Source organism: Sapajus apella, unplaced genomic scaffold (genome assembly GCF_009761245.1).
Source record: "Sapajus apella isolate SASKATOON/1434 unplaced genomic scaffold, GSC_monkey_1.0 scaffold222, whole genome shotgun sequence".
NCBI lineage: Eukaryota > Metazoa > Chordata > Mammalia > Primates > Cebidae > Sapajus > Sapajus apella.
The window spans coordinates 594,381-608,545 of NW_022437162.1; the positions used below are offsets into that span (position 1 = coordinate 594,381).

A 14,165-nucleotide genomic window follows, 5' to 3' on the forward strand; every position below is an offset into this window, starting at 1 on the left:
GTTCAAATGTAAGAACCTAGGATTATGAAGAAACAAAAAACTAGGGCCCTAGACAATCTGGTCTAAGCCTGGATTCCTGTGGTCATGTCTAAACAGTTCAGACCTGAAGGTCTCTTTTACAGGGGATTTTATGTGTTTGGAAGGATTCTCTCTCTCTAAGCCTGTTGGCTTAATAGTAGTGTCCTGATTTGTCAAGCAAACCTCAATCCATAATATTGGTAAGGAAGGGCCTCTTAGCTCCTTATGCGCTTCATCCTCTCCCAATTTCCCAATGCTGGACTCCAATCTAGATAAGCTGTTCCTTATCGTGCAAGTAAGTGAAACCAGCCGTAAATGATTGCCCAGAGATAGGCATCCAAACAATGCTTCTCAAAGTGTAGTTCTGAGATCCCCTGACCCCAGAGTTGGAGGAACTTGTTTAAAAGGTAGATCTGGGGACTGCATTCCATACCCATTGAATCTGAATCTCAGAGAATGATAGCTGTGCCTTTTTTTCTCAATTCCAACTTATTTTTGTCTCTTGGGACAATGTCATCTTTTCAATATAAAAAAAGCAAGTTTAACACAAAATAGCAATCTCAAATGTAGGATAGAACAACCAAGTGTAATGGGGGAAAACCAACAGCAAAAGGAACATATGAAATGTTGCAGTGACAATGGAGGAGGGTTCCGTTCTCCTCTGGAGATGGACTCAAACACTGATGCGGCAGTATACACCATTCTACGTAATCAGGGATGTTCATTCCTTTTCAGGCTAAGAAAAGGTGGGGATTAGGACATTTCTGGAGGCTTGGGGAAGAGCTGCTCTTCCCCCCGTTGATACCTTTCTTGGATCTGGGGAAAGGAGTTCAATGAGTGAGGGAGGTAGAGCTGGAAAGGGAAAAATTCCGCCTGACAGAGTGGGGCAGATTTCCCACTAAAACTTTTAGAACGCGAAATCCTATCGCCTTCCTTATAGTGGCTTTTACCCACTACCTTATACCCTTTTCTACTTTGGGCTTAGGATGGTGGCCATCTTCTACATGGGTTTTCAGCATCTGGTTGGTTCTAAGTAGGATCTGGATGAGACCCAGATTCTTGGAGATTTTTAAGAGGGAAATACTAACTGGACAGATGGAAAGACTGGACATCAGAAGGCAGAAACCTAGGCTTCCCAGACCAGAAAGAGAAGAGACATTCAACAAACAAGCATTTATCAAGTGCCTACTATGTGCCAGGCACTATTCTAGCCCCCAGAAGAAAGCAAACGAGATATAGGCAGCAAACACAAAATTTTGTGGGCCAGGAAAGGAGCAGTTGAGCAAGACAGCTAAGGGAACTGAGAATCCTGAGGTGATGGGGCTGTGCCTTAGGCTTCCTCTTCTGTGGTGCATCCTACTACTGCTGATACTTAGAGACGAGGTCATTCATGTTGCTCTCAGCCTCCATCTCCATCTCGTCCATGCTCTTGCTTACGTAGCAGTGCAGACATGTCTTCTGTCTGAAACATGGCAGTGAACTGCTCCAAGATGCCCTTGAAGAGCTCCTGGATGGCACTCTGTTGCCGATAAAGGTGATGGCCATCTTAAGGCCACAAGGTAGGATGTTACAAATTGCTGCATTTATGTTGTGTGGAATCCATTCCACAAAGTAGCTGCTGTTATTGTTATGCATAGCTAACCATTTGTTCATTGACCTCTATGGACATTCGATAGTGAGGTATTGGCCTTGGTGGGGGTCGCAATCGATCATCATGTTTTTTACATGGAAGATATGCTGGGTGAGCTGTGGCACTATGAGAGCTCAATACTGCTGGCTTCTGCGGCTGATGAGAGGAGCAAACCCAGGCATAAAGAAATGGAGATGTGGGAAGGGGACCATGTTTACTGCCATGGTGGCTGAGACCAGGAGGTGCAGATGCCCATAGGTTGGTGTGGTCAGCTTCAGAGTGTGGAAGCAGATGTAGACAGCCTCATTGTGGATGCAAAAGGTCTCATCAGTATTCTCTACCAACTGAAGGATGGAGAGGGTGGCATCGTAGGGCTCAACCATCATGTCAGACGCTTTGGGTGAAGGCACCACACTGAAGGTGTTGGTGATGCAACTGGGGTACTCTTTACTCTTACTGAGGAAAAAAGTACCCGTTCCAGAGCCTGTGCCCCCACCCAGTGAGTGGGTCAGCTGGAAGCCTGCAGGCAGTCACAACTCTGCTCCTTCCATATCACATGAGGACAGCATCAACCACCTCAGCCCCTTCTGGGTACTGCCATTTGGCCAGCTGTTGCCTGTTCCACAATGACCAAAAACAAAGTTGCCTGCTCTACTAAAGATGTGGCAAAAAGGACCTGAGCGAACTCAGTCCATAGTCCCAGGTTCTAGATCACCAGGATGGCACAAGGAACATATTTGCCACATGCGGTTCTTTGTAATACCCGGAAATGTGATCCGCTTCAGAGTGTGGAAGCAGATGTTGCAGGGAGCCTTATAGTCGACACAAAAGGTCTCATCAGTGTTCTCTACCAACTGAAGGATGGAGAGGGTGGCATTGTAGGGCTCAACCATGGTGCTGGGCACGTTGGGTGAAGGCACCACACTGAAGGTGTTTGTGATGCGATCAGGGTACTCTGCTTTCATCTTACTGAGGAGAGTACTCCAGGGCCTCGCCCCACCACCCAAGGAGTGGGTCAGCTGGAAGCCTGCAGGCAGTAACAGCTCTCTGCCTCCCTCCACACCACATGAGGATAGAATTTGGAAAATGTGATCCCACTGCAGGTAGCTGTCCCCATGGTAGGTGCCAGTGGGTTTGATGCCACATTCATCACTAATTATTCCTACAACTTGGCACTGATGTGGTTGCCACAGTGACCGGCCTCGATGTGCACGATTTCCCTCACAGTTAAAATTCAGCTTTTTTGCTCGCCTCAACCTATCTATAGTGCAAGAAAATACGTAATTTTTTCCTCTGCTGGTTGCAGGCTAGAATGCACCCCAGAGGCTGGAGCAGCGAGGTGCAAATGCGGTGGCAGGAAGGTTCTGACAGAGAGAAAGCAGCTGTACCCTTAAGAAGCAAACTAGATGATTCTAATACATGACCTAGACTTGTGGTTCTCAAATTTTGCTACGTATTCAAATCACCTGGGCATCTCCTTAAACTCCCAATCCACAGGCCATACTCAAGGCCAGTTAAAATACCCTAATGTCCAGATCTCCTGGATTCTGGCTTAAGACTCCCCAGTGATTTCAGTGTTCAGCCAACTTTGAGAACCCGTGACCTGGCCTATAGCTAGTAAAGATAAAGCAGTTACATGATTGACTGAGAACGTGAGTTTTCTCAAACTTTAAATAATTTTTCAAAACACACCCTTCTTTCCTCTTGGACTTAGAAATCTTATATAAGACATTCAATTTACAGGTGAGGAAGCTGAGTCCTAAAAGGTAAAATTAAAGTGGGCAAACAGATCATTAAAATGAGATATGTTTTCATTCAATGCAGTAAATGTTCTTAAACATTCAATATTGGCACTAAACCTTTAAGTCATTGGCAGATGGAAAATCAGATTTGTTACCCTAACATTCCAAGCATCTCCACTGTATGATTTTAAGAAGATTTTTAGGCTGGGCATGGTCTCATTACCACGTGTGGCAGTGCATGCCTTCAACACCAGCTACTTGGGAGGCTGAGGCAGAAGAATCTCTTGAAGGCAGGAGGCAGAGATTGCAGTGAGCTGAGAATGCACCATTGCACTCCAGACTGGGCGACGGTACAAGATTGTCTCAAAAAATAGAGTATTTTATATGACCTTACTCTGTACATTTTTCTCTTTATTTATAATATTTCCATGTCCCAAATAATCTGCTTAAACATTAACAGCAGAACTTCTGGCAAAAATTTGAAAAAACATACAATCCACAAATAAGAGTTAAGTCCCCCAAACCACGTATTAAAAAAAGCCACAGGCTTTTAACGAACAAAATAAACACATAAAAACTTTGCATAGATGTAGTACAGGCTGAAGTATTTGACATTTATCTCAACATTTGCAAATATATAAAAGCATTCCTTCTATTTAACATAGTACTGGAAGTCCTGGCCAGGGCAATTGGGCAAGATAAAGAAAAGGCATCCAGACATGGGAAGAGAGGACGTTCCCCTACAACTATGTGATGCACATTTAACATGGTACCAGGATCCAGAAGCCAGCAAGGGGAGACATTGAGGGGACACTCCCTGTCTTCTGCTCCACTCTGGATCATACAGAAAGGAAGAAGGCTAAGAGGATGCCTTTATTCTCATTTCTTTTTCTAAATGGATGATGAATTATCTCCAGCTTGCACGCCTCTGCAGTGCACTCTGAAACACTGGAATTTCCTTAACCTCAAAACCTTAAAGAAGCAACTCATTTTCTTTTACACAAGGGAATGACATTTTTACTAAACCATTGCAAGCATTGTAAGATCAACTCAGCTCTTTCAGTGATTGTGTCAGGCAGGTTCAGAAAAATAGTTTCTCAAAATTAAAAAAAGCAACTTTCAGGGGAAGCATCTGAGGATCCCCCTTAGTTAAGGTCCTCTCAAGTTCACTTCTCTTTACAAAACCTTGGGCAAATAAAGGAAAACTTAGGCTAATTTCCTAAAAACTAATAGGTATATAGAAACTTTCCAAAGTTTAACTCAGGTGTTTAACCTCACCTGGAGGAATGTTATGCTGCTCCTAAATCACACCCTCACCGCAGCCAAAAAAGCTAATAGTTCTGCAAGCAGCAGATAATTTTGGAGATGAGCAATGTATCTCCTATAATACACCAAAAGGCAATAAAGCAGATAGGGAAAGGGAAGAAATAGCAAGAACACCATTCCCAATAGGGAGGGAAGTGGTTCTGGTAAACAACCCTAACTGGAAACTCAATAGCTCAGGAAATAAATGGAAGGAAAGCACTTTTAAATATACATTTTTAGAAGGCCTATGGAAAACCAGGGCCAAATCTCTCAAGTACTCTAAACTCTCTATAACGAACTAAAAGCCAGATAAGAACCCTGTAGCCTTTCTGGAAAGGTTAAGAGAGGCACTAATGAAGTACACCTCCTTATCCCCTAATTCAGTTGAGGAGCAGGTTATCCTGAAGGACAATTGTATTACACAGGAAGCTCCTGATATTAGAAGGAAACTATAAAAGTGATCTATGGGACCAGAGAACATCCTAGAGACCACCTCAAAGGTGGCCACTTTGGTCTTTTATAATAGGGACCAGGAGGAGGCTCAAAGGAAAGCAAGCACAAGAGGACAGAGGCTCTAGCAGCAGATTTGCAGACTTATAAAGTCCAGAATCCCCAGGTTGCATCCACTAGTTCCTATTGGTGTGGCAGGCCAGTGCATTTTAAGAAAGAATGATCAGGCAAAAAGGTGAAGAAACTTTGATCTTGTCCAGGCTGTGGCAAAAAAAACACTGGAAATGGGACTGTCTCCAGAGGTGGTCCATGGGTTCAGGACTAGTCTCACAGATGGTCCAGCAGGACTGATGGGTCCTGGGGTGCCAAACTTGGCTCCCTTGGCTCAAACTGCCATAGAGCAAGGAGCACCCAGATGATTCTCGAAATTAAAGGAAGAAAAGAAAACCTCCTTCTAAACACTAGAGCCAGTCGCTCTCATTTCTCCTCTACAACCTAAGCCTCCCCTCTTCCCATAGCACAATCATAAGGGGCATCTCAGGAAAAACTAATTCAATATTTTTTTCAACTTAGTTTTAGTTAGGAGGATCTATTTACACATGCTTCTAAGCCATTGCCATTACAGCTCTACTAGTCAAAAAAGCCTCCAAGTTAACCCTAGGAAATAATTCCAATGTTTACAGCCCACATAATGTGGCAAGATCACTGCCCTCTTAGCTAGCAAACAGGTCGTAAAGCAAGAAGTACATAAGGCAGGATAAGCAATAGTCACTCTGCCAAACACAAGCGCTCAATTAGCTGAGCTAATAGCTTTCACAAGAGCACCTAAGAAAGGGAAAGGTAGCTAAAGTAAACATAGACTCCAAGTATGCTTTCCTGGTTTTCCACGTTCATGCTGCCATTTAAAAGAAGAGGCATTTCTTACCACTAATGAATCTCCTATGAAATATCACCTGAAAATTAGCAGATTATTATCCTCACTTTTTCTTCCACAAAGAGCCGGGATGCGTTGTAAGGAACATCAAAAGTAGTGACAATAAGATAGATGAAGGAAATAGCTAATCAGGCGGCCAAGTCAAAGATATGAAAGCGTCAAGGCATTAACACATTTCAAGCCCCTTCTATTCTAAAAAGGCTCCATAAAAGAAATTAAGCCTCAGTATTTCCCTGCAAAAATAGAATAGGCCACTTCACATAGTCGTATGTTTCAGCCCTCAGGATGGCTACAGTCAGGATGGCAAACTGTATTTACCAGCCTGCAGCCAATAAAGGTTTCACCAGTAAAATCTTTCACCAATATTTTCACCTGGGAAAGGATAAAACTTGTCAATGTGCTCAGACATTGTTTTCAGGCAGATATCCTCTAAATTAAGCATGTAACCTCTCTAGCTCACTTCCAACAAGAAGTACAATTAGCAAAAGACCAACCCTCAAAAATAAAACCACCTTTATTTAACTCAGGAAATTTAGTATTAGTAAAAACTCTTCTCTCTTGTTCCCAAAGCCAAGCTGGGAAGGGCCCTGCACTGTTCTTCATTCAACCCTCTCAGCAGTGAAAGTTACAGGAATCAATTCCTGGATACATCACACTCTCAAAGCCTGAAGAGCTGAGGGAGCAACCCCTGACAACCTAGAGGAACAACTGAATATCAATGTGGAGAAATAGAAAATCTTAAGCTAAAAATCAAAAAAGATAAATGAGGGCTACTCATCTTACCTCAAGAAAGAATTTTTGTCATTTCTGCCCTTTTCTCTCAAAACTTGCCACCAAATAATAGAATTTCTTTTTAAGGTGTATTTTCAGGGAATCTTTAATTGTACATGGTATTGCATTTGTAGCTTGGTAAATCCCTAAAGGGAAATGGTATATCTTGGCAAGCAAATTTTTAAACATTTTTTACTATGCCACTCTTGTGTGGAAATTGTGATAGTCACAGTACTATTTGCAATAGAACCAAACACTGTGGCACCCACAATGTGGAATTCTGGTTGTAAAATTCTAATTGCTGTAATAGTTTGCCCAACTATCATCCTTATAACAGGATTACTTGTTGCAGGAAAAATTTAGGTAAGGTTGTTTTGCTCACAGCAGGAGTGATAGTTATGGATAAGAAGTAAGCATAAGAGGGCTGGGCATGGCAGCTCACGCCTGTAATCCAAGCACTTTGGAGGCCAAGGCGGGCGGATCACCTGAGGTTGGGAGTTCAAGACCAGCCTGACCAACATGGTGAAACCCCATCTTTAAAAGAAAAAAAAAAAAAAAGAAGTAAGCATAAAAGTTTTATTAGCATTAAGTTTAATGGGACTTTTTATTAAAGGTTGATAATATAATGCACTCTAAGCTATAAAAAGAAGCTTATAAAGAAATACATTTTATATAAAAAAGGATTTTATATGGAATACTTTTGAGGAAATGACTGGCAGTTTAAAGGAGGAATCTTCAGGACAAGTCAGAAAGTTTGTTGTCAGAGGGTCTGTGAAAGTCATGAAAAAATTTAATAATTAAAGAAAAGGACTTGTCAAAACTACGCTAAAGTTATTTTAGCTACCCAATAGCGTATTTCTGCCAATAATATTGCAAGTTATAAAAATGGCCTAAGTCTAAAGTTACTCTCTAATGGCAAGTCAAGCGGGGAATGTACGCTTGTCTCTGGAATATCAACTTTTCTGGTAATGTACAGCGACATCTAGTGAAGGCAAGTCGGTATTGCAATCCATTGGTGTAACAGATATCAAACTTGGTTATGGTCTGTAAGACCCCTACAAACGGTGATAATCTTAATGCTCCTATTCTAACCCTATATTTTAAACCTTTTTATAAAATTTGTTTTTTCACCTAGAAGCAATCAAACACCAAGTTATGCTGCGAGCAGAGCCACACATGGACATGCCGTTCCTCTGAGAACTTTAGACTGACCTCAGGAGAAGGTTCAACTGCTGTTCCCCCACATGACACCCCTTTTCAGCAGGAAGGAGCCAGAAAGAATCATCATCAAACACCCCATGACAGCAGCTAGGTTCACTTTTCTTGAGGGGGAAATGATATAGGAGCTATTAATTTATTTTAAGCAGATAATAAAGGTAACGATTCTCAGTGGAAATTTTCCTATAATAAGAAACAACCTCCGAAGCATCTCTTTCATAACAGAAAAGATGGCTTGAAGGGCCAGGCCGGCAAGCTTTGATATGCAAATGCTGGCCATTTGAAACTGGGCTCACTCAATATGGTGATTGCCAGGCGCCGTGGCTCTCACCTGTAATCCTAGTACTTTGGGAGGCCGAGGTGGGTGGATCATCTGAGGTTAGGAGTTCAAGACCAGCCTGGCCATCATGGTGAAACCCCATTTAATAAAACAAAAACAAAAACAAAAAGTTATATATTTATGACCAAATACACATATCACATATATGTGATCCATGTTAGGTATATGTGATATCATATATCTGTGATACATATATAAAGTGTTTCATATGTATGAAAATGTTTCATACATATCATACATCACATATATGTGATATCATATATATGTAATATATATGATATATGATATATATGATATATGATATATATCACATATATATATCCAAAACTTATTTCAGGATCAAGTAGACAATATATATGTAAATATTCAGAAAAGAGAACATTTTTCCTGCATTCCTCTACATGAGAAAGTATTTTCTGCAAACAGTCCTCACTGTTACCGTGTGTTTGATGGCCCACAGAGCCGCAGTGAGTTAACAGAAAGGCATAGTGTAGGAAAGAGGCTGCCCACGAGAAACCCCACCTCACTCTTCTTCCTTTTGTGGATGTGCTTGTCAGGAGATCATACACTTTGTTCTGCTCTTCACTGTCTTAGAGTTGAGAGAGGCAAGGGTACTAGTGGAGGGACCCACAGCTTTCCTGGCTATGACTGGGCGGATGAGTCTATATAACTCAGGAGATGAGAATAAGGGCCCATTTAAAATTGCTATAAATATTTTATCACATTTAATAAAATTTTTAATGAATATTTTGGTCTCTATGTTCCTTACTCCTTTGACTTTTAAAATTGACCCAGAACACAGTTTTGGTGCCTTTTAGTAGAGTCTTTTTCTTACCCGAATTAAACCCCACCAATTTTAAAGTCATCTTTTTTTGTCATATTCACTCATATTTTGTATTTTATATTCAGTACACAGATACACTTCTATTTTAGTATTTGTCATATATTAAATTATTATAAAATATATAAAAGCCATTAAAATATTCTATAGCTAGAAATCAATATATCTCAGAAGTGCAATCTTTTTCAAGATGAATTATTTAAATTGAGTAGCTTATTTTAGTTATTCAAACAGTGATGAAGTTTAGATATCATTATCCAAAATAGAAGCAAGCTTAATTACTATGTGATAAAAGTTTGGTAACTATAAAATTAAATAAATGTGGAAAATGATATATATTGAAGAAGGTTTTTTATAACTTATTTTTCTGTATAAAGAGAAAGATAATTCAATCACTGGCTTTATCTGTCACAAAATATCCCATTAAAGGCTTCAAATATGGTACCCAAAGTTTTATGTCTACATCAATAATATGATATACTAAGTAACTCTTGGGGGAAAAAGTCATTTTTCATTTATTTCTTTCTTATGGCTGTAATACTGATAATGAGCATTTTATAGTCCACTTGTTTTGAAAAACATTTAAATTTAGTTGCAGATTTAGGTACTCAAGAAGCATCTAGTTATAATACGACTGGCTTGTTGTTTAGAAGGTTTGCTTATATACATTACACCCCAGTGTTAGAGTTTTTCCTTGGTTTTAATTAATTAAGAGAAAGCAGTGGGGGAATTAATTCAAGCCAAATGCCACAAACCTCTATTATTTTTTAAATGGAGAAATACAATTTCACGTTCAATCAGGTAAAACAAGTGAAGGTAAAATGACAAACTCACAGCCGCTCAAAAGATTTTAAGTGTATGTACAATAACATTAATTTTAAAATTGCCAGAAATCATTCCTGGTATATATTTTAATTGCAGGTAGTTTATATCTTCAAGCTATTTAAATAATTTCATGCATCTTAACTGAATTACAGCTAGTGTTTGACTTACCATCACGATTGGTTCCGACAGACCGGTCGTAACACGATTTGGTCCTAAGTTGAGTAGGCTGTATGCACGCGGAGATGGCAGTGCTGCCAGAAGCTGGTCTGCACTGTCGTACGCCCAGCTGGGCAACGTTTGCGCTGCCAGATGCAGAGCAGTTGTGGCTAGCGAATGTGGTCGTAAAGTTGAATGGTCGTAAGTTGCATAGGTCGTAAATCAATCAATACCTGTATTCACATTACCTAACAAAAATTTCTGCAGGAAAATAAAGTAACATTTTGAGAAGAAAAATAATGTCAGTAGAAAAAAACTATGCAAACTAAATCCAAGGAATATTGAGAGAACAGTAAGTGAGTAATGGTGTTAATTTCATCTGTTTTCCCCTTTAAGGCAACACTTGATTACAACTTTTAAATAACTGAAGTAAAATCATTTTGAGAGAGCACATTCTCATCACTAGAATAATCAATCTCGAGTGATTAATCCCATAAATTTTGAAGTATGGCTTATATTTTTAAAAAATACAAAACAAAAATGAATCTTAAGGCCAAAATGCGGCATTCATATTACCAAAATAGTAAAATAATTAAATTTTAAAATCACCATAATTTTGACACTAAGGAACAAGAATGTCCATGGGAAGCATTGGTGCTTTTTGATCTCTTCTGACTTTTCTCTTTTTCTTCTTTTCTTATCTGGAAAAATATATTTTATCTTCTGAAATACTTACAAGTGCTTTTAATCACTTATATAATAACCCTGAAATATGTTTTTCAAAATCTCTGAACATTTTTAGAGGAGGAGTTATAGAAATACTTTAAATTTTACCTTTCACATTTTATTGCATTAATAACAATTGACATTACTAAGCCAAATAGACACAGCTTTCACAGAACCAATCTTTACAATTATTGAAATATTTTGTAAATTTTTGGCTACAATAATAACTTCAATGCATCACCTATTTAAATTACACCATACACTGTGCTAAGCACATTTTTTCCCCTTTTATCCTCTGACATTTAAAAATTTTTATTTATTGTACTTTATGTTCTGGGGTATATGTGTAGATCTCGCAGGTTTGTTGCATAGGTTCACACGTGTCATGCTGGTTTGCTGTCTCCATCCCTCCATCATCTACATCAGGTATTTCTCCTGGTGTTATTCCTCCACAACCTCCCTGCCCCCCATTGTCCCTCCCCTAATCCCCCATCCCCCCAGCATACCTCAGTGTGTGATGCTCCCCTCCCTGTGCCCATGTGTTCTCATTGTTCAATACCCTCCTATGAGTGAGAATATGCGGTGTTTGGTTTTCTGTTCTTCTGTCAGTTTGCTGAGAATCATGGTTTCCAGCTTCATTCATGTCCCTACAAAGGACATGAATTCAAATAGTTTTTTATGGCTGCATATTATTCCATGGTATATATATGCCACATTTTCTTTGTCCTGTCTGTCATTGATGGGCATTTGGGTTGCTTCCAGGTCTTTGCTATTGTAAACAGTGCTGCACTGAACATATGTGTGCATGTGTCTTTATAATAGAACAATTTATAATTTTTTGGTTACATATCCAGTATTGAAATTGCTGGGTCAAATGGAATTTCTATTTCTAGGTCCTTGAGGAATCACCACACTGTCTTCCATAATGGTTGAACTAATTTACACTCCCACCAACAGTGTAAAAGCATTCCTATTTCTTCACATCCTCTCCAGCACCTGTTGTCACCTGATTTTTTAATGATCGCCGTTGTAACTGGCAAGAAATGGTAACTCAATGTGGTTTTGACTTGCATTTCTCTAATGACCAGTGATGATAAGCTTTTTTTCATACCTTTGTTGGCTGCATAAATGTCTTCTTTTGAAAAGTGTCTGTTCATATTCTTTGCCCGCTTTTTGATGGAGTTGTTTGTTCTTTAAAAAATGTTTATCTAATATCTTATTCCTGAAGTAAACTTCATTGTCCTTTTTATATATTTCTAAATCAGTTTGCAAAGATTAATATTTTCATATTTTGGTTTATAAATGGAATTGGTCTGTAAGTTTTCTTTCTCAAAGTATCCTTAGAGCATCTTGACATTCCAGTTGAGCTAATAATCTTAAATGTTTGACAGAGTTCACCTTTGAGGATACTGGAGTCAGCTCTTCTTCTGGTAATATTTTAAATGTGGAATCTTTTTTTTTTTTTTTTTTAACACAGTTATTAGGCTATTTACATCTTGGTAAATTTATGGGCATGTTTTCCATAACTTATGGTTTTTTATATTTTGCCTAATATATATTTAATATCTGTAGGCTCTTAGATGGTGATACCTTTTCTCTCTCTGTAATTGATAATTTTTTACCTTTGTCTTATTTCTTATTTTCCAGATCATTCTACTTAGGGATTTATTAATTTCATTACCTTTTCAAAGAACCAGGTTCTGGCTTTGACAATTTTTTTTTTTTTTTTTACAAAGCTACTTTTAATGCTTTGGGGTGAGCCCCACGGGAATAAAAAACACTGGGAAGGGGTAACCCCCTCATCCCCGGGAGTGGCCCAGGGGTAGAGAGGCTACTTGAGGGGAAGGAAGCACAAAAGGGACCCGCTGCAGGCTCAGGGCAAAGGGAATGCCATGGGTGCTGGGACCTGCGAGCACTACAGGAGGAAACGCGAGCGTGGTGGGACTGACTCCCTGGCACACAGGCGAAGGGCAAGAGGGTGGGACACGAAGCCACAAAGCTACTTGGGTTCCTCCTTCTTCTTGTTTGCCTTTTTCTGCTTCTGCTGCATGATCTCCGAGTCCCTCTGCTTGCGGGCGGCAGCAGAAAGCCCGTCACCTCGGCGCTTCCCCGTAACCCAGTGGCCCTGCTTTTTCATGTTCTTCTGGCGGGCGAGCTCCGGCTGGTTACCGCGGGTCCAACCTCCCTCCGTTACGTCCGCTTGTTGACAATTCTTTCTCTGACATTGGTTTCTACTTCACTGATTTTTGTTTTTATTGTTACTATTTCCTTTTATCTACATTTGGTTTACCTCTTTTCTAACACCTTGAGCTAGATTCAGAACTTATTAATTTTTTAGTCCTATCCTTTTTCTCATCTATAAAATTGAAGCTGTAAATTCCTAACTTTAGTTGCTTTTCATAACCTTGACATATAGAATCTTAGCTATCTTTTAATTAAAAATATTTTCTTATGTTCTTGTAATTTATTCATTGATCTATGCGTTGTAAATAATTATATCTCTTAATTTCCAAAATTGTGGCAAGATATTATTGATTTCTGTCCTTATTCTACTATGATCAGACATTTTCTGTAGTATTTTAATAATTAAAATGTATTGGGATTTTCTTTGGTCAGTTTTTATAAATATTTTATGTATTCTTGGAAATAATTTGCATTCTATGGTTATGGGGCACAGCAAACCCTGTGTCTCATTGAGTCAAATTTCTTGACCCTTTTGTTTAAATCTTCTGTGCCTTATTATATTTTTCCTGTCTTTTCTGTGATATTGAGAGAGTTAATTTTAAAACCTCTATAATAATTATGAATTTCTTCTTGTAGTTATATCAGTTTTGTTTAGAATATTTTCAAATGATTATATTAGTTGCATACAAATTTAGAAGTATTTTATCTTACTGGTGAACTGAACATTTTATTCTTAAAATGTGCCTCACTTTATTCCTTTTAATGCCTGTTAAATTTACTAGTTTAGGCCGGGCGCGGTGGCTCAAGCCTGTAATCCCAGTACTTAGGGAGGCCGAGGCGGGTGGATCACGAGGTCAAGAGATCGAAACCATCCTGGTCAACATGGTGAAACCCCGTCTCTACTAAAAATACAAAAAAAATTAGCTGGGCATGGTGGCGCGTGCCTGTAATCCCAGCTACTCAGGAGGCTGAGGCAGGAGAATTGCCTGAACCCAGGAGGCGGAGGTTGCGGTGAGCCGAGATCG

At 39.4% G+C, this 14,165-nt stretch overlaps 2 pseudogenes; both read right to left on the reverse strand.

Moving 5' to 3' along the window:
• Window positions 1–691: 691 nt before the first annotated feature.
• On the reverse strand, window positions 692–11,599 carry LOC116544583 (annotated as a pseudogene).
• Window positions 11,600–12,860: 1,261 nt separating this feature from the next.
• On the reverse strand, window positions 12,861–13,126 carry LOC116544577 (annotated as a pseudogene).
• Window positions 13,127–14,165: the final 1,039 nt, after the last annotated feature.